The sequence below is a fragment of the Rattus norvegicus genome, chromosome 4 (assembly GCF_036323735.1).
Source record: "Rattus norvegicus strain BN/NHsdMcwi chromosome 4, GRCr8, whole genome shotgun sequence".
Taxonomy (NCBI): Eukaryota; Metazoa; Chordata; class Mammalia; order Rodentia; family Muridae; genus Rattus; species Rattus norvegicus.
The window spans coordinates 75,717,940-75,740,329 of NC_086022.1; the positions used below are offsets into that span (position 1 = coordinate 75,717,940).

Sequence of the window (22,390 nt, forward strand, 5' to 3'; positions counted from 1 at the left end):
TAATATCCATAGATATATAATCACATTTCCTGAGTTCATTACAATGATTGAAAGTACAGATAGTACAGGTCCTTTGATAATTGGTTTCTTGACTGGGAGTTTATAACAATAGGCATATTAATTGGAGAAATATAACTAGATGGTCAATATTTGGTAAATTATTTTTAAAAGTAAGCATTTTTCTATTTTGTAGCAAATTATAGATATTTGAGTATTTGCTACTGAGCACATCTGTAAGTGACTGAGGATAACTGTAACATGGTGTTAACTGTAGCTGCTGTCTTTGAAAGGCTAAGGGTGTGATCTTTTCATCATTGTACATATATCATATCACAGATCACTATTGAAATGAGTGTTATTCCATGAATCCTCAATCATGATGTCATGCTTTGTAATTTTACTTGTCACACAAAATTGTAAAGAATTCTGTGTCTGAGCCTTCAAAGTTTAGAATATGCAGTGTGGTAACTTCACATTGAATTAGTAAAGAAATACATTTAAGTACTAGCTGACATTGAAATAATTGAGTAAATGTATCTTACATATTCATCAGTATGAACTTAGATCTTTATTTTACCCCAGGAGACAGCTTTAGACATATTTCATTATTGTTTAATTGTCAAATTACTTCTGAAATGAGAAACTAAGTATAAGACCTGCCAGACTTTGTCATGTATGGACATTTATTTCCTGTAGTCAAATTTGACTAGAACTTTTATGTGTTGCCCTTCCTGGGCAATATCCCTGATTTGGCCTGGAACCCCCACTGTGCCCCAAAGCACATCAAAATTATATGAATTAGAAGAATATTTTAAGTCTTTTTTATTTACAAAATTTATTCACAGAAAGGAGTTTTTAAGCAACTAAGGGATAGATCGGCAGCCTATATCGCTTTCATAATCACTTGGACTCCCCTGATAAACATCTTGTAAAGAATTTTCTCATGCATCGGATTGTGTTGGATAGTCTAAGGTTCTTGGGAATCATTGTCAAGCCAAGTGACATTTAAGTTATATTTATTTATATACACATAAACTTATCTGTATAATATATAATTGTAGGTAATTATAAAATAATGTTTCTGGACAACTTTTTATCATACATAATCCATCTAAATATGACCTGAAAGTCTCTCCTTATAACTACCTTTCATAGTAAAAAAAAATAGCCTGATGACAAATGACAAAATGACAAGGTGCAAAAGATGAGAAATAGGCGACTGTCCCACCCGACTGCCATACCTACGAACCACAACAATAACCAGGCCTACAACCCCTAAAGATGCAGTAGTGGCACTCATATTTTGGCTTTAATTAAAAGCCATTTAATTGGACTTAAGGCCTAATCAACAAAAAGACATTGTGCATTATACCAGAGACCTAGAACTGCATTTCAAATCTGTACAGTTGTCACCCTTTACCCAAAGAAGCTTTCCTCTGTAGCAGATGTAGGCCAGCCATCAGAGAAAGCCATAGCTGTCCAAACTCAAGGTGACTACAGAAAACCAGAGCTGCCTAAACTCTAGACAATGACTATTTGTGAGAATCTTAGAAACCATGGATTCTCCCACAATTCAACGCTTAGACATAGGCTCAAGGCACAAGGTGATGAAATGATTCTAATTAAAAGTCAGAAGGTTAGGGAGTCTGCTGTTACCTTATGTCCTCTAGAAATGACAGGCAAAATATACCATGATACCAAAACAATAGGGATGCTTAAAACGCCCTAAAACTTACAATAGTAACCAATATGCTACCATGAGATGCAGAAATATCAAGGGTTTCAGCTCATAGACAAAGAGTTACAGGTACCTAATGATTAATGGGAAAGGGAGAAATATTCTTACTTGGGGATGAGACCCCTCTTTGTTATTCAATACCAAGTGGTCAGCCCTGAAATCAAATACATACAAGCAACACTAAAAGGAAGAGCAGATTGTATTTATATATTTATACATTATATAAATATAAGTAACAATAAGGACATTTTAAAGGAATCAATGAATTTGAGAAGGAATAAACAGGGTAACATGGGAGGAGTTGGATGGACTGGACACAGAAAAATGTCAAATAAAGGAAATGATATGATTACTTGTTAATACAAAATAAAGAACTGTACAGGTTAGGGATTTACAGAGTCAAATGAGTCAGTAAGTTTGATTACTTGATTGGAGATGTTAATCCCTAGCAATACAATTTCTATCTACTAACTATGCATCTCCTTTCTTCCAGAAAAGCTCTCCTCACTTAAGAAAGTTTCATGCTTTGTGTTCACTTTTTACCCTTTCTGTAATTTATTCATCAAGATAACTGTGAGGATTTCATTAATTAATGCCTCTATTGGCAAACTTCTTAGGTCATGTTGACTAGAATTAACAGTCTGTTTAATGTCTTTAACAAAGCAAAGCTTTTGTAGACATTTTCTTATGAAAGAATTTTAAAAATAGAAAGTGGAAAAAAAAACCAGCTGCTTCTGTCTTCCATTCCCATGCCTTTAGAATTAAATCTTAAAATGACTTCCGTAGCAATTTCAAGTGTTCCTCCCTTGGTTAGCTTCTTCTATTATCTATGCCTGAGGATCCAGCCATACCTCTCTTGGGCATATACCCAAAAGATGCCTCAACATATAAAAGAGACACGTGCTCCACTATGTTCATCGCAGCCTTATTTATAATAGCCAGAAAATGGAAAGAACCCAGATGCCCTTCAACAGAGGAATGGATACAGAAAATGTGGTACATCTACACAATGGAATATTACTCAGCTATCAAAAACAACGAGTTTATGAAATTCGTAGGCAAATGGTTGGAACTGGAAAATATCATCCTGAGTGAGCTAACCCACTCACAGAAAGACATACATGGTATGCACTCATTGATAAGTGGCTATTAGCCCAAATGCTTGAATTACCCTAGATCCCTAGAACAAAGGAAACTCAAGACGGATGATCAAAATGTGAATGCTTCACTCCTTCTTTAAATGAGGAAAAAGAATACCCTTGGCAGGGAAGGGAGAGGCAAAGATTAAAACAGAGACTGAAGGAACACCCATTCAGAGCCTGCCCCACATGTGGCCCATACATATACAGCCACCCAATTAGACAAGATGGATGAAGCAAAGAAGTGCAGACCGACAGGAGCCGGATGTAGATCGCTCCTGAGAGACACAGCCAGAATACAGCAAATACAGAGGCGAATGCCAGCAGCAAACCACTGAACTGAGAATAGGTCCCCCGTTGAAGGAATCAGAGAAAGAACTGGAAGAGCTTGAAGGTGCTCGAGACCCCAAAAGTACAACAATGTCAAGCAACCAGAGCTTCCAGGGACTAAGCCACTACCTAAAGACTATACATGGACTGACCCTGGACTCTGTCCCCATAGGTAGCAATGAATATCCTAGTAAGAGCACCAGTGGAAGGGGAAGCCCTGGGTCCTGCTAAGACTGAACCCCCAGTGAACTAGACTATGCGGGGAGGGTGGCAATGGGGGGAGGTTTGGGAGGGGAACACCCACAAGGAAGGGGAGGGGGGAGGGTGATGTCTGTCCGGAAACCGGGAAAGGGAATAACACTTGAAATGTATATAAGAAATACTCAAGATAATAAAAAAAAAAAAAAGAATTAAATCTTAAAATGACTTCCGTAGCAATTTCAAGTGTTCCTCCCTTGGTTAGCTTCTTCTATTATACTCTAAAAATAAGCAAACTATATCATTTATATATCCCATTTTAAAACCAAACACACACTCTCTCTGTCTCTGTCTCTGTCTCTGTCTCTCTGTCTCTGTCTCTCTCTCTCTCTCTCTCTCTCTCTCTCTCTCTCTCTCTCTCTCTCTCTCTCTCTCGTATATGTGCATGTGTATTTGTTGGAAATACCACAGATGACAAACCATGACATTTAAGACAGTCCATGTTGATTATCATTTCAATGTTCACATTAATATATCAAACAACATAGAATGCAGAAATCTGATTGGCAAGGTTTTTACTCAAAGGCTACTCTTCTCTCTCTGTTTCTTGGAGTCTGTGTTATGTGTCTTTATCTTTGCTTATTTGCTTTTTTTAATTTAATTTTATTCTTTCACTTATTCATTTTATATCCCACTCACTACCCGCCTCCTGCTCACCCCTTTTCACAATCCTCACCCCTTTTTCCTAGTTTTTATTCTCAGGAGTTTCTGAAATTTACTGTGTTTCTGTTTTTTGCTTTTAAAACTAGTGGGCATAGCTCTTTGAACCGATGGTCATTTTCTGAATTATGTTATCTCAACCCCTGAAGCCAGGAGTACTGTAGCACCTCCAAGGAAGGTTAGTTTGTCTGTATTGGAAATCTTGTGTCTGGGCAGCATATGAATGTTGTATACTTAAGCATATCTTGCAGGTTATCTCCAGCCATATTTTGGCACATTTGTATTCAAATGAGCAATTGTCTTTTGGTTCCTCATTTATTTTTCTTTTCAACATTTTGCTTTGAATACTTGGGAAGCCATATTGGTTTACAGTTGAGATAATAAATAATAACAATAACAATAACAATAACAATAACAATAACAATAACAATAACAACAACAACAACAACAATAATAATAATAATAATAATAATAATAATAATAATAATAATAATAAACATAGTTGACTCTCCTCTCCAGCCTTTTCTAGAATTTGGGGAAGATTAGTGACTACAGGAAATTCTTCCTTTCCAATTTTGATAAGGTTCTACACACCATGAGAGCAGATAGACATCTGGTGAGGATGGTTAAACTTACACTATCTTGAAAAAGATACAAAGAGAACAAAAATGTCCCCCAGTGTAGGGGGAAAAAGATTGGAGTATAGTCCAAAATAGGCCAGAAAACCAGAGGGGAGCACCATCCTGCTTCCCCATTTGTAACATTATCTTAGTCCTTCATTCTTATATTTTTGGATATAAGCCTAACCCCGCCCACACCTTTTTAAAATAACTGAGCCATCTCTCTGGTCAGTCTTCAGTCTTCAGTCATAAGTGTGAGGCCTGGACAGCATTTTAGGTATTTCAGCTGTCATATAGCACCTACATTTTCAAGCTTCTATCACCTTCTCCAATTATCACCAATGACTAAAGAAGGAACTGCATCCTTTCAAGTCATGGCATGCACAGCATGGTTTGTTTTGTTTGCTGTGTTAGAGCTTTTCTAGACAGTGTCACCCTATGAATTTTTTCACTTGACACTGAGGTAGCAGGCACATTGAGTATTTTATGCATTCCTTATAAATGCATATGCACTCAAGAGAAATGAAATGAAATGAAGGCTGGCATGTAGATATTATTTCATCTGAGTTTTACAAAGACCATAGAGAAGAATTTAAAAGCAAAATAACCCTATCTTATGGTTTGTGAAATCTTGAGATCAGTGCTTAAGGTCTTAATTAATATAAATAAATGAAATAAATAAATAAATAAATAAATAAATAAATAAAACCAGATGTCATCTGTCATCAAACGCATTCACTGTTCTGCACATGACCACATGGTCCAGCCTATGTAAGATTTTTGCTTGAGCAGTAATCATAATTTTATTGGGACAGTCTGTAGAAAATACTGCAGGTCCTCTGTGTTTAAGATCAAAAAGATGCACTTCTTCACTTTATTCCTGAAACCCAGATACTGATTTGGTTTTTATTCAGAATTACTTTGTGGTTTTGTGGTTTTGTTTTGTTTATTTTGTATAATCAGACAGTGAAATACAATGTTTTAACTGTTCACAAGCAGTAGTATCTTTCAAGACATAGCCGTTATTTTCTTTACATTGAACTTCTAGAAAAAGCTGAGGTCCTTCAACCGTGTGTCTGCAATTACATTGACATGAGGTGGTAGACAGAAAGGCATAACTGTGCTTAAAATATTATGTCTATGGGAACAGCAAAAATGGAAGCAAAACAATGAGGCCAGCAGTCTGTCTCCCAGAAAAGAGCTGGAGAAAACGACTGATGTGCAGCTCCAGTGTGCTAGCATCTGACAGAAGCAATATTTTTGAAGTCACTAACAGTCTTAATATTCAAAACACACATAGAGGGAAAGCAGTATTTCAGTACAAAGGGAAAGGAAGTGAATAGCAGGAAGAAAACACTCAGGCACAAAGCAGAAAACATCCAAGGCCTTCCAGATACACTATAACCTGATTCTATGCCTAGTACAAGAAAGAAAATAACTTGGTGTCAGTAAGAAAACACACCACTGTGTCATTACCATTAATCATAGAGATGGTTCCTAATGCTTCTATATATAAGGTGTTAAGTTCAGATTTATTTAATCATACTTTAAACTTACAGATTTTTATATCATTTTATATATATATCATTATATATACATATATGTGTAAAATTACGTATATGAGAAGAGAAGGATACAACCAATTCATTCAATCCTTCCTTCAATATATATGTGCCTATATAGATATAGAGGATGGAGATAAATCTAGAAAGATAGATTTTGCAATCTTGTATTTATAGAGGGATGACCACATGAATGAAGGTTCTCACAGAGGCCAGAAGAGGATGTTAGATTCTCTGGAGCTGACGTTCCAGAAACCATGAGTCACCTGACAGGAGTTCTGAGAAACAAACGTTGGTTCTCATGAATAAATAGCGTGTGCTTGTAAGGGCAGCATCATCTCTTCAGCAGTATAAGAATGAACTGATCCTTAAAGTGACTTCATTACTTTGTAGTGGAGTGAATTCAACCCTAGTCCTTGTGCATATTCGATTAGGACTATACCACTCAGCTATATTCCCAGTTCTAGAAAATACCTTTCTATGGACAAGATCAGAGGTATACAAATCATCTTCAGTTTCCAAAGAGAACTCTAAAAATAATTTCTCCAATTTACAAAATGAAACCTAAAGCCAAGTATTTCGATTTTGAACAAAAAGTGATGTTTGTTTACAAAGCAACATCCAAGCAACAGGCATTAAAAAGAAAGAGGCTGACAGCCTTCAACTGCCCTGCCTCCCTGCAGAGGCATGGCTTTCAGATTCTTTGATGTTGGTCCTGCAGAGGTAACCAGACCTTAGGGACAACTGCCGGAAATGTGTGCCTGATACATGTAAAGGAGAAATACTGCCTTAAGTGAATTTTTATTTTTCCTCAGGCAGCTACAGATTATCTTTGGGTATCTTAGTCCTTAACATTCTCATTTTAAATGCACTTAAGATAATTTTTTACATTGAACATACTTTTCATACAATATATTCTTATGGTTTTTCCTCCCTCAACTTCACCCCGCTCCTCCCTCCTTCCATACCTACACAAATACACAGTCTTCCTATCCTTTTACTTGAAGATATAAACATTCATCATAAAAATAATATTAATAAAATAAAATTAGATAAAATAAGAGCAAACAAAGGACAAAACGGACAGAGGGAAAGGAGCCAAATAAAAAGATCAGGAAACACATATAGATGTAAATTCATCCACACAGAAAAATACCATAAAAACACAAGCTCAGAAATTCTAATATATACTCAAGAAGACCAGGTTTAGTGTTTGTGTGAGTGGGAGCCATGATAAAACATTATGTTAAAAAGAACCTCCAAAAACACTTTTAGGTGTGGAACCTGGCCTTAAGATTGATTTGTATACCCATACCCAATGAGACTCTGTTGGAGAAAGTTAATTTTTCCTTTCTGAGAGCTTATTAGTAGGAGATAGCTTCTACATTAAGGATGGAGCCACACGTCCACTTCTCTTCCAAGTGGGCTCTAAATCCACTCAAGTATTGTTTGGTCAGTCCCCAAAGCTCTGGGCCACAATGGCACTAGCATAGCTTACAATCATTGTAGACTGAAGAATTTATAGCTTCATTGGTATTCAAGTGTTCCCTCTGTTAGTGTGCAGGCTACCTTCCAGTACTTATGGACACTAGTCCATTGGGGTGAAGGCTCTAGGTTGACAACAACTTGACTTTTCCATATTCTGTGAGTTATTCAGAGCTTTTCAACAATAGAGCTTTACCATCAGTTTGTAGAGAGCAAACAACAGCCTTGGCAGTAGCCTAGGTTGCTTGGAGGTCCTCATAGGGCCTTTTGGCTGACAGGTGAGATGCAACCCATTCCCAGAACTGGAGGCTTTATTTGGTAATGACAGATGTCTAGTTGGGGCTCCATGTTCCCCATTATTTGAAGATTCAATTTATAAACACGTGTGTGTGTGTGTGTGTGTGTGTGTGTGTGTGTATTAGGAAGCATTACTGATTCAGTTTCCATTAGCTCCCCCGCCCCCAAATTGGCCTGAGTTTCTTCCCTTCCTCCCTGTACTTCCTGTATATTCTGTCCCCTCCCCCTCTCCATTTGATCCTGATGTCCCAGTCTCTTCCGTGCATCTATCCATTACTATCTATAATACTTCCCCTAAATAGGGGAAACAATAAATAAGTGTTCCAAACAATAAATGAGTGTTCTCCTTGTTCTACATCCTTGCCAGCATGAGCTTTTATTGCTTTTATTGATGTTGGCTGTTTTAACTAATATACAATAGAATACCAAAGTAGTTTTCACTTTCATTTTGTTGATGACTAAGAATATTGAAGGTTTTTTTTGGGGAGGGAGTATACTTATTCATGTTATTTTTCATTTATTTTTCTTTCATTTATTACATCCAAACCATAATTTTCCACCTCCACTCCTCCTACTTCACAAGACACTTCTCTCTTCTCCCCCACATACATTCTCAATCTGTTTCACTTAAGAACAGGCCTCCCAGAGATATCAATCAAATACCAAACATGACTTAACAAGTTACAGTAAGCCTTGACACATACCCTCATATCAAGGCTAGACAGAGGCAACTCAGTAGGATGGAAAGGGCCCCAAGAATAGGCAAACAAGTCAGCAACAATCCCTACTCCTGCTATTAGGAGTCCCACAAGAACACCAAGTTACATAACCATAAGTAATACATGCAGAGGACCTACCTCAGACTCATCAAAACTCCTTGATTGTTTCTTCAGTCTCTGTGATCCCCTATGAGCTCTGGTTAATTTATTCTCAGAGCTGTGTTCTTGTAGTGTTCTTGAATTCTCAGGCCACTACAATCCTCCCCACCCCCATAGAAAAATTTTATAAGCTTAACAAGCCTGTATAAAAGACACACAATCTAGATATTTTATTTATAAGCCATAAACCTAGATTGGGAAGATCTAGGTCTATACTAATTTATATTTCAGCTATAATTTATAAATATAATATAATTAATATAATATAATATATGACTTCAGTCACTAAACATGACTGGAAAAATGTCAGTGAAATAATTTCTAAAGTTACTTTGATAAACTCATAGACTGGAGCTCAACCCAAACCCAGCCATCATCAGAGAGTCTTCATACAGCAAGTGATTGGAGCCGACTCAGAGTCCCAGGGGCCTGCATAATCTTTTGCTGTGCTTTCTCCATATGCTTCAACCATTACTATTAGTGGTCTTCATGCTATTCAGTCTCTGGTTCCTGACAATACAGGCAGTGTCAGACATGGGATCCCTATTGTGGTATGAGCCTCAAGTTGGACCAATCATTGATTGGCTAGTCCTACAGGCTCTTTGCCACCTTTACCACAGCACATCTTGTAAGCAGAAGAAATTATATCTTGAGCAAGTTTTGTGGCTTCATTGGTGTCCCAGCCCCACCAAAGGAAGCCTTGCCAGTTTATAGAAGATGACCAGTTCAGGCTCCATATCCCCATTTCAATAGGGCCACCCTTATATCCACCAGAGGGTTTCCAATGTCCTAGGTTAATACATCACCCCACAGATGATCTGTAATTTTCGTCTTCTCTCCCTCTATTCCCCTATCCTCACACCTGACCCCTCCTGTTCCTATTCCTACTCACTGTGGTACACCCATGAAATCTATTCTAATTCTCCTTCCTAGGGAGACCCACGAGTGGCCCCCTGAGCTCTCCTTGCTAACTTACTTTCTTTGGGTCTTTGGATTATAGCATGATTATCCTTTACTTAATACCTACGATCCACTTATGAGTGTATACATAACATCTTTATCTTTCTGGGTCTGGGTTATCTCGCTCAGGATGCTGTTTGTAGTGGCATCCATTTAGCAGAATATTTGATAATGTTATTCTTCCTTGCTGAGTAATACTCAACTGTGTAGCTCTTTAAATGCTCCTCAGCTATTTGGTTTTTCCTTTTGAGAGTTCGCTGCTTTAGTTCAAACCATATATTGGGTTATTTTCTTTTATGATTCCCAGTTTTTTGAGTTTTTATATATTATTGCTATTTGATACGTAGTTGTTAAAAACATTTTTCCATTCTTTAACCTGCTGCTTTGACCGAATGAAGCTTTTTAGTTTCGTGAGATCTTATTATTAAGTGTTGTTCTTAGTGCCTGCAAATAATGGTATTTTATTCAGAAAGTCTCCTCTTCAGCTGATAGGTTCAAGACTACCTCATACTTTCTCTTCTATAAAATTCAGTGTGTCTTTCTTTATGTTGAGGTCTTCAGTTCATTTGAAGTTGAGTTTGCACAAAGTGAAAAGTACGGATCTATTTACATCTGTTTACATGCATACATCTAGTTTTTCCTGTACCATTTATTTAATATACTGTCTTTTTTTCCTAGTGTGTATTTCTGGCTTATTTATTAAAAAACAAAATCCAGATGTCCATTTGGTATAGACTTATGTATAGGCTTTCAATTTACAACATTGATCATTTTTCTGCCTTTAAGCCAACACCATGCCTTTTTTTTCTTTTTTTTTCTTTTTTCTTTTTTTTTGGAGCTGGGGACCGAACCCAGGGCCTTGTGCTTGTTAGGCAAGCGCTCTACCACTGAGCTAAATCCCCAACCCCATGCCTTTTTATTAATATATTTTTGTAGTATAATATGAGATCAGGGATGGTGATAATTCAGTTATTTTATTATTTGGGAGTCTTTTAGCTCTAGTTTTCCTTTTCATATGAATTTGAAAATTGTCCTTTCAATTTCTATGAATAATTATGTTGCAACTTTGATGAGGGTTGCATTGAATCTGTAAATTGCTTTTTGTAGAATGGCTATTTTTATTCTATTAATTCTACTGTTCCACAAGAATGAGAAGTTTTTATTTAAATCTTCTGATATTTTCTTTAATTTCTTTCTTTAATGCCTTAAATATTTTATTATATCAATTTTTCTCCAGATTGGTTATATTTGCCCTCAATATATTTGAGGCTATTGATGATGCTTGTTTTTTCCCTCTGTCATTTGTATCTAGCTAGGAAGGCTATGATTTTTGTGTATTAACTTTGTATCTTGCTACTTTGTTGGAAGTTTATGTGATCTGTGAGTGTTTCCTAATGGAATTTTAGGGACATATATACACAATTGTATTATATACAGATAATAAATGTACTTTAACTTTTTCTCTTCATATTTGTATTGTCATGTTCTCCTTCACTGTCTTATTGTTCTAGCTAAGACTGCAAGTACCACCTTGAATAGCTATGGAGAAAGTTGGCAACATTGTCTTGTTCCTGATTTTAGACAAAATGCTTTGTGTTTTTCTCCATGTAGTCTGAAGTTAGCTCTTATGATTGTCTTGTCTTCAAATAATGATAATTCATTGGACAGAAACAGCCATGGTCCTTGATTTCCTTTGTCCTTGCAATCATGGGTCAGAAGGCACAAAGCAGAGAATGTGTATAGCCAGAAATTAAACAGAAAGAAGTCTGCTTTGTCATGGTGTCACAGTAAAATATTTTGAGTTCTACAGACTTTTTGTCATTGTTGTTGATATTACTGAGATTCAGACAAAATCAGTTCTTTTTAGTAGTTTGTCCATAGTATATGGCAAGTATTCACTGAGGATCCATTCAAAGTAGGGGATCTCCTTAACAGCCAGTGACTTGCACATTAGCTTCTGGAGTGCCATCAAGTTAAACTCATATTATTTTTTCAGAGAGCAAAATATAAAAAGCTGTGTTTTTATTTATGCATTTTAGATAAATCTAAATTTAATATTGCATTGCCCTTACATATGGGATCTCTGTCATTTTTTTTGTTTGGAAGGCTTAGATGGAATAGAAAATAAAATGTTAGATAGATTCCTTTAACAGTTCCAAAGTACAGTCCGGACTCTGTCATGTATAGCAAGTGAATCACAGAAGGCAGGGATGGATGAGAAAAGGAAAGCTATGGTGTTGGATGGATATAGAACTACTCCATGGTGGATGGAGCCATATACTTACTTAATCATGAGTTGGGTACCTTAATTAAATAGTCACTTCATAAACACTGTTGTAAGTCTGAGATATTCAGGTTGGGAGAGAATACTAACAATCTTTCTTAGTTTCACTTTATTATTGGGATATCTTGTATCTAAAAGGAAGAACTAAAAGTAGTTTTAAACAAACTACCTATAAATCTAAATTTTCATTTTAAGTAAAATAACTTCTACAAAACAAGGCTCATGGTTGGGCAAACACTTTTATTGGTGTTTTATCAAATAAGCAATCTGAACCAACTGCTGAAGACCAATTCCACTGTAATTGGAAATAGTGACAAAGATCCCTACATCCATTCTTCCACCTGTGACATCTCAAATGAGTCTAATATACAGGGATAATTATCAAGATCTGGAGTAGCCTAATAGATAAGGCTATGCATTGAACAAAGACTTAAAATGTCACAAGTTAGATGAATAAAGGAACCTGGTCATTCATTAGGCAGCCATTGATCTGAGATCTCCCAGCACTACTGGTCTGGTTTGTCTACATGTGATTTAAGTATTTAAAAAAGTAACTTAGGAGATGTGTAGAGATACTCAGTTAGGATCATAACTACAAGAAATATTCTTCATCTGAAGAACATTTTTTTCTCTTGCTTCAAACTTGACAAAGTTTCCAATAGCATTTAAGCTTTCATCAGGAGAGGATAGGTAGTGGACTTGAGGTTAGTTGGAAAACATCAGTAACTACAGAAACATAAAGTTTTGTACTTTATACTGAGGATCACTTGTAGTCTTTATCACACCCCCTATAAAACATGAAGATCCAATCTTTCTATTTTTTTTCAAAACATGAAATGAAATCAATTTTAATTACCATGTTTATCAAGATTGTCACTTTATATGTAAACAATGTGAAAAGGATCGATATTTTATTTTGCGTTTCTCATGCTATATTGTTAAGAATTTGTGATATATTTTATACTTATGGCATAACTCAATTGTGAAGCTGAGTTCCCATCAGAAATAACATATCTATGTTAAAGCATAAATGTTTCATAACTTTTATGGTTACAGTGATAGACTCAACATAGTTAAATTGTTCTCAGATGTTTAAAATTTGCCTCAGTAACTAAATTGGCTACCAGTTATTTAAATGTCATTTAAAATGACATTTAAATTGATTTCTCTGTCTCTTCAGCAGGCAATATTCATTCTAGCCACATTTCTAAAACTCAATAATCCTATATATTGGTTAGCCAGTTTGAAGGTGAATGGTGTTCTGAGGGATTATTTTTATGCATGAGCACATGTAATGTCCTTGATCTTTGGGAATAAGAGTAAGAATTCAGTGATGGCCTCATGTCAGTGGGGGATCTTGGATATACAATAATCAGAAGAAAGAGAATGAAGCCAAATCTTAAAACCCACCTGCTGAGGCAGCTTTATTTTATCGGGGGAAAAATAATCACGGGATAAGGAAAAACTGTAGCTTGTTATTTATCAAATTGGTAATTTTCAGAAATTTCAGACATTTGTCTAAGATATAGTAACCAGTATTAGCTTGGCCTCCGTGGAAATTGCAGGAAGAGTGACTCAGTAAAGCTTTGGGCCTGGGGTTGGATTTAAACAGTGAGAGATGTATCAGGAATTTTTCTGAGGCTCGTGAGTATGAACATTGCAACTCTAGTGAGTTGTAGAAGATAAAGAGATTTATTAACTGTTAAGGAGGGTCTCTACCGGGGTTGGGAATTTAGCTCAGAGGTAGAACGCTTGCCTAGCAAGTGCAAGGCCCTGGGTTTGGTCCCCAGATCCGAAAAAAAGAAAAGAAAAAAAAAAGAGGGTCTCTACCTTCCGTCCTTTTCCAGAACCAATTATAACTGTTAGTTGAGATGTTTACTAAAGTATTAGCAACAAAATTTTATTACTGGACCTTAGAGAAAGACAGCTGCTGATCCTTTTGTTGGAAGAAAGGGACTAATAGTCCTTGTATTGATCACTTGAGCCAAATCCTTTTTTAGTGGAAATAAACTGACTTACAGTGTTAAAGAAAATGCTATTCTCTAGAAGAAGACTGGAGTAATTAATTACTACAGAACTACAACTAGCAATATAGGTCTGTATTAACTATAGTGGTGATAACTGCGCCCTATAGCAACAGCAATAGATAAATAATCGTGCAGTCTCATATCTCTGTATTATATGCCATCCTCTGTTGAGTATCCTCATGGAAAAGTGTGGACACGTCATTGCATATGCATAGTTTCTATTAAGTTTAGAAGGATAGATGATTAGAAGGTAATAGGAAAACATTATTTAATAATTACAAAAAACTACATTCTTTGGTGAAGTCAATGTTCCTCATTAAAAATAAAAATCATTCAATTATTGTGTTGAAAAGTATCAGTGTCATAAATAACATGAGCTTAGAGTACAACATTGTGATTTAAAGTCCCCAAATGGAAATTTAAGTATTAATAGCCCTAAGATAGATAGGATCTGCTGTCGGGGAAATTGGTATGCCGATAATAATTTACTCATGGTGTCAATCTTGTGAATTGTGAGTTAGAATTACAAACTACAGAAAGGTGCTACCTACAAGATGGACTATCTATCCCCAGGCTGCCAGAAATAGACCACCAGTGGCATCGTATGTTATATTAACTATCAATCTAGACAGAAATAGGATACTAAAAATGCCTCTATTCTAAACATTTACACTTACACAAAACAGAAAATGGACTTGATCTTTTAAAATGTATATTTTATGGATATTAATATTATATTTGTGTAGGGTTTTACTTTATTATTATTTCTTATGTGTTGCATCAGCTCTGTCCTAACCTCTAGCATTGTGACCTATGTTGGAAACAGAATATCCTGTCAGAGAAGAGAGAAACAGAATCCACTATACTTCAAGATTTTGGCTGTTTTTGTAAAAAAGTGGTTATATAAACATAACCATTTGTTTCATATCAGAACATTGGTGTAAAAACATAAATCCTCACTGTAATCAGCAGAAATTTACTTCATAGACCTTAACGGGGCATTGAAACGTAAGTGGTGGATATTGGAATGAAACTACAATCAACTATGATTTCATTTTGAATGGTCCAGTTCTGAGGTTTGACTCATAGAATGCAAAGGACACTGTCAATAAGACAAAATGGCAGCCAAGAGATTGGGAAGAGATTTTTACCAATCCTAAATCCAATAGAAGGGTAATATCCAATATATAAAAAAAAATTCAAGAAGACAACAGAGAATCAAATATACCTATAAAAATGTGGACAGAGTTAAACAAAGAATTCCCTACTGAGGAATATCAAATGGCCTCGAAGCATCTAAAGAAATGTTCAACATCCTTCGTCATCAGAAAAATGCAAATCAAAACAACCCTGAGATTCTATCTCAGATCAGTCAGAATGGCTAAGATCAAAAACTCAGATGACAGCAGATGCTTTTGAGGATATGGAGAAAGAGGAAAACTACTCCATTCTTGGTGGAATTGCAAGCTGGTACAACCACTCTGGAAATCAGACAAGAGGTTCTTCAGAAAATTGGAAACAGTGCTACCTGAGGACCCAGCTATACCACTCCTGGGCATATACTCAAATGATGCTCCAATATATAACAAGGACACATGCTCCACTATGTTCATAGCAGCCTTATTTATTATAGCAATAAGCTTGAAAGAACCCAGATATCCTTCAACAGAGGAATGGATACATAAAATATGATACATTTACACAATAAATTATTACTCAGCTACTAAGAACAATGACTTCATGAAATTCTTAGACAAATGGATGGAACTAGAAAATATCATCCTGAGTGAGGTAACCCAATCACAAAAGAACACACATTATATGTAGTCACTGATAAGTGGATATTAGCCCAAAAGCTCAGAATATCCAATATACAATTTTCAACCACAAGAAGCTCAAGAAGAAGAAAGTCAAAAGTGTGGTTGCTTCAGTCCTTCTTAGAAGTGGGAACAAAATGCTCACAGGAGGAAATATGAAGACAAAGTATGGAGTAGAGACTGAAAGAAAGGCCACCCAGAGACTACTACACATGGGGATCCATCCCACATGCCATCACCAAGCCTATTCACTATTGGGGATGCCAAGAGGGGCATGCTGACAGGAGCCAGATAGAGGTGTCTCCCATGAGGCTCTGCCAGACTCTGACAAATACAGAGGCAGATGCTTGCAACCAACCATTGGACTAAGGACAGGGACCCCAGTGGAGGAGGTAGAAAAAAGACTGAGGTAGCTGAGGGGATGTGCAACCCCATAGGAAGAACAACAATATCATACAATATCATACACCCCAGAGCTCCCAGGGACTAAACCAACAACCAAAGATTACACTTGGAGGGACCCATTGCTCCAACTGTATATGTAGCAGAGAATGGGCCTTGACAGGCATCGATAGGAAGAGAGGTCATTGGTCCTGTGAAGGCTTGATGCCCCAGTGTAAGGGAATGCCAGGGCGGCGAGGCAGGGGGTAGTGGATGGGTGGGTAAGGGAGCACACTCATAGCAGCTGTGGGCTTGGGGAGTGGGATAGGATAGGGGGTTTCTGGAGGGGAAACCAGGAAAGGTTATAACACTTGAAATGTAAATGAAGAAAATATAAAATAACAAAGGTATTTAATAAAAGAATGCATGGCAGCCCTCCTGTACTGATTTTACATAATGTTTTACAAAGTATGGTCTTAACCTACAAATCATTATTCAAAGTACAAACCATTAAAATACATTTTTTTATTATTAGAAACTGAGGACTCATGTGGAAAAGAATGTTTTCCTGGGTGAAAGGGCCGAAGGGTGTGTGTGTGTGTGTGTGTGTGTGTGTGTGTGTGTGTGTGTGTGTGTGCAATAGAACAAAAATCAGTGAGCATCTCCAGCCAAATTCCACAGAAGATAGCTCTTGTGCAGAACCCATAGGGAAGTGCTGGGGCCAAACACATTTCAGAACTGTAGGAACAGGTAATAAGCTGCGGTGCTGACATTCTCACATCCTTCAGTCACTACTTAAATTGTCAGTACTAAGTGTAAACTTATGCATTTGAAAATAAATAAATTCCAAGGACCAGAGAGATGGTTCAGTCAGTAGTGAAGTGATGAGCAGGTCCAATGCTCAGCACCCATAAAAAAGCGGAGCCTGGTATTGTGTGTCTGGACCTGCATTGCTTGATGGGGAGTCAAGCAATTTCCTGAAACTTGCAGGCTGGGTAGCTGGATTACACTGAATACCTCCAAGTTCATGCACAGACCATACAGCAGAACAATATGGTGGAGAATAACTGAAAGGAACATATGATGGTGTCCACAGATTTTCACATACATGCACACATGTATACATTCACATGAATATATATATATATATATATATATATATGTATGTCAGACATACAAAGGTAAATTTCCAGTGAAACTAAATAACATTGAGATCAGTCATTTTCAAAGATTTCACAAGACAATGAATAAAGTCAATCAGAATATAAATCCTGCTAAGTGTACAAGAGTAAGATCTAATACATCTGGTTGCTTTGAAAATGTTCTGTTATGGTTAAGACCAGGATTTGTCAGGCCACATAAATCCAAACATTGCCTACTACTAAGTCAATATGCAATTTGGCAAAAATTAAAGTTTGGGATTTTCATTTGTTCAGTGGTTAAATGAACAGCATTTTAATGAGAAGACCTGTGTAGGAAAAATACCCACATTTGGATAAATGGTTATGCACATGCACTTTTTGTATTTTATTTTATTTTTTGAATTTATTTATTTTTATTTTAATCCTTTCTTACAGTCCAGACTTCACTCCCCTCCCAGTAGAAAGTGGGCGTACACAGAATGATTCCATGATTTTTGGGTACAAGGTTGATATAGGCTTGGAAGTGAGAGCACATCCCAGTGAGGTCTTTGAGAGAACCATGCTAATTCACAGTCACAGAAAGGTAACAAGAAACACATTTTGTTGAAAGATAATTAGTATAAAATGTGATGGATTTAATGTATTGGGTTGGTGCTCTAAGCTGAACAAACAAATGACTACATAGTAGCTTAAAGAAAATATGTTTATTACCTTCTTAGTGTTCAACCAGACCCTTGACTGGTCAGTCCCTTTCTCTGTTTGCCTCGACAATAGAGAAGCTTCCTCGTATCAGCTTTCCTCATGCACTGAGATTCTCTTACTTTTGTTTCCACTTTTACATTTCTTGATGAGTCCCTCCAAAATATTCTCTGTCATAAGTTCAAGTAAACATCGACCTTCGGCAACCATGGATGGTTGAATGTGTCTAATCAATACTTTGAGAGGGGAGTGAAATTACAGAAAAATGCCTAAGATGTGATATGAAAAGATGTATCAATTCGAGGAAGGTTATATGGAAAAAAGTTAAACAACAGAGGTCTTGGCAATATAAGTCTTAATGAAAATATCTGTATTTCATCTACAGAAGTTCATGCAGACATTGACATGGAGGGAGTAAAATAAGAGATTATGATGATTGAAGTGGTTTTCTATTCAGAGAAGAATAGACTTGTAAATGATGGAAACAATTAACAGTAATGAGAAGAGAAATAAACCTGTGAGGCTCAGACGAGCCTTTCCCTATGCACATAACTGAAAGTCTTACTTTGTGTTTTTCTGTGGGTTTTGCCCTCTGTTGAGAAGAAAGCTGAGTTGTTAAATACCCAATATCAATCACCTCAAAGAAAGAGAGATCAGTGAGACACCATGATTCACTTGGAGATGGTATTATACTAAATATACATGTAACACACACTACACTACACACACACACACACACACACACACACACACACACACACACACCCCACATATACACCACAAAGGACACAAGGCATTCAGGATATTGAAACCTTTCTATTACACCCTAGAAAGAAATGACTCATCAGATGGGAATAACCAGAACCTTATTTAGAATTGAATGGAAGATAGTATTGTCCACTGTATTGAGAGAACCATTGTTAGGAGATGAGGTAGGTTAGAGGAAATAGACTCTGGAAGCAAGAAACAATCCTGACTGTGCAGTGTCTCTGTTTTGCATATGTCAGTCTTGACTGTTGGATCAATAAAGTACAACCCTGGTGCTTTGTATCTTTGAATCCATCCTCTGTCACCAAGTTGCAAAAAACCTGAACCCCAACAAACAAAATGCAGATAACAGGAGATAGTCTGAACCTATGAGAAGAGCTGTAAGTAGCAAGCATTGGTCTAGAAGGAACATGGCAAATTACATTGTCTGAGGTTATGATTTTAAAGATAAAATCATGAAATATTAAATGAATTGTAGCAGTGTCAGTGAATTACTGTGTCCCTGGATGCATAATACAATATTCAGAAAGGTGTTGAAGTGTATACTCCAATGAAATCTTTCTGTAGCTTTTATGTGAGCTGCACATTTTAAAATGATGCTAGAATACAATTGAACACCTTTGGGCTTTTTATTCTCTTTTCTTCAGCTACTCTTAGAGCACCCTTTGATTTCAAAAGTGCATCACTCCTGGAATAAGAAGTGGCTGGCAGGAAAGTTTCATGTTTTGAAGCTGGGGTTATGAATTGGATTTTTAATTTGAAGATAATAATTTGACCTATGGACTTCAGCATTGTTCAGGTATACCTGAGATAAATACAAAGAAGCAGCCTCTGACTTTTAACCACATTTGCTGAGTCCATATACTTGGCCATGTTATTAAACAGGCCAACGGCCCAAGAAGAGTCAATAAGGGACAGATGCCAAGTACAATGGCTCCTTTCTTTGTAGAAAAGAATGGTGTCAGGCGATCATGTATGCTTTTAGTAAAAAAAAAAAAAACCCAAAATTTCAAGACAATACTGTTTTTACTAAGAAAACTGTTTCTGCTTCAGATTTATTCATCCAGCTTATGCATAGGATAAAATTTGGGGGTTATTTTTGTTTTTGTTTCTTTCTCAATTGTTTGTTTGGTTTGATTTGTTTGATTTGTTTGATGTATTTCTTTCAGTTTGGGGAACTTTGAATGATTTTAGGTTTCCCTGCAACATGGTGGTGTGGTTAAGGCACTAACCTCTCTTTCCTGTTCTCTGACTGCACATATCCTGATTCAGTGTCCTAGTGGTCATGGGTTAAATTTTAAGTCTATAGCCCAAACTAGTCAATGAAAAAGTGTAAATATTTATGATGTGATTGCTTGAGTTGGGAGAATAGTTTACTAACATATTTGCAATAAAATGTAGGTATCATACAATTCACATAGGCATTGATATGCATTGGCTCAGGATTTATTCTCTATTTTCACCTCATTTCTAACCATGGCTAGAGAACATCCCCCTCGGACAAGAAGAGGTACTAAGACTGATTATCTCTCCTGAGAATTCCCACAGCCCTTTCCTGGTTATATCACGTATTCTCCTAATACATTATGTCTGTAGTAAAACATTTTTCAGTAAACTTCAATTTTGCCTTTTGAAATAAGAGAGAGAGATGTGATTCTGACCATTAATATTGGAAGTTAATGTCTTTACAGTAGGATAGGTTAGCCAACCCATTCAAAGCAGATCATCAAAATACAACGTGGAAGATAAAAGTAACTCATAAATCTCCTGACTTCCATGTCAGCTCTGTGTTGGAATCCTGACGTAGGTCCATGGCAAACACAGCAAGTGCTCTTAATTGAAGAATCAAGACAGACAAATACATCATCAAATTTTTGAAAAATTTAAAATAATCTTAGTTTAGAACCAACTATTGATAATATTTTAGTGTTTTATCCTATTTCCATATACAAAATTATATTAGAATCTTACAGTATAAATATATATCCTCATTTTAAAGCATTTGGTTCCTTGTAATTTTTAAACCATCCCTCATTGTGATACGTATTTTATTAATGTGATATTTTATAATGATTCCCTATTATTGGTTTTGACTTCTGGTTATATATTTAGATAAATTTGATCTGCCATGGTTAGTTCTTGTCATCCGGACACAACCTAAAAATACTTGGGAAAAAGAAATCTCGATTGAGGAATGACCTCTTTCAGATTAGCTGGTGAGCGTGTTTATTGGAACATTTTTCTTTCTGTTTTTTTTTATTATTGTTGCTGTTGTTTATTGATGTAAGAAAGAGATGTTGATGAGAGAAGTGCCATGCCTAGGCAAATATGCCTCGTCTGTATAAGAATATTAGCTAATCAATCCATGGGATGTAATCTAGTAAGCCCCAACCTTCCATGGTCTGTACTTCAGTTCCCGCCTCTAGAGTACTGCCACTGCCACGGCTTCCCTTCACTATGAACCATGTCCTGTAGGCCAAATAAGCCCCTTCCTCTTTCCTGTCTTGAGCTGCTTCTGATCATGGTGTTTATCACAACTATAGAAACTACACTAGAACACTTTTAATAACATGGTAATATTTTACAGTGATTCCCTATTATTAGTTATGATCTATTGTTAGATACTTAGGTTAGTTTCATGTTTGTCAGTTTTATGTTGCTGTAATAAACATTCTTTATGAAAGTCTTTGCCCACTTGGGGAGATGAGGGTACTTGGAAACAAAATTACTGAGACAAAGAAGAGAACATAAAATATTTGATGAATATTGAATGCCATAAAGTCCATAAATGATATGACGATTTACATTTGTGATACCTTGCTATTTTTCACTGTGATATACTAACCCAATTATAACAATATGAGTTTCCTCATTCAACCCAAAGTTTGGGAACCAACAAATCTTCTTCTTTTATTTACTCACAGTCCTCCTTTTTCCCCTCTTCCTTCACATCATTGTTACTGTCTCATTCATGCCCATCTCATTGGAAACTAATTCCTGCTAAAAGCTATTCTTCATTACAAACATCCTTCACAAAGTCAGTAATAGCTTCTTAATATCAAAATGAAGATTATTTTCCTTTGTCTTACTTAAAAATCTCTGGCATTAAGTTCTACACTCTTCCTCTGATTTACTATGTATTCTATTACTCCTTGTGGTAACAGCTACAAGAAGCCCAAGATTTGGGTTTTTGTCATATTTTAAAGTTGTATGGTAAAAATATGTCTAAATGTAGCAAAATTATTTATATGGTATTAATACTACTATAACATGCAAAGTTCACTAGTTTCCATCAGAGACCCTGTTTATTACTGAAGCAGCCTGCCTGCGTCTCCTCCAGTCTCT

The 22,390-nt window shown here is 36.3% G+C and overlaps 1 protein-coding gene and 1 non-coding gene across 2 annotated transcripts in view; one reads left to right on the forward strand and one right to left on the reverse strand.

The window, feature by feature from the left end:
• The window catches only part of Cntnap2 (contactin associated protein 2), a 2,256,901-nt gene that overhangs the window by 608,582 nt on the left and 1,625,929 nt on the right, over positions 1-22,390 (forward strand). The gene's annotated exons all lie outside the window — the stretch shown is intronic.
• Positions 10,759-10,831, reverse strand: Trnav-aac34 (transfer RNA valine (anticodon AAC) 34). The gene has a single exon. It is a non-coding gene; the product is annotated as a tRNA-Val (tRNA).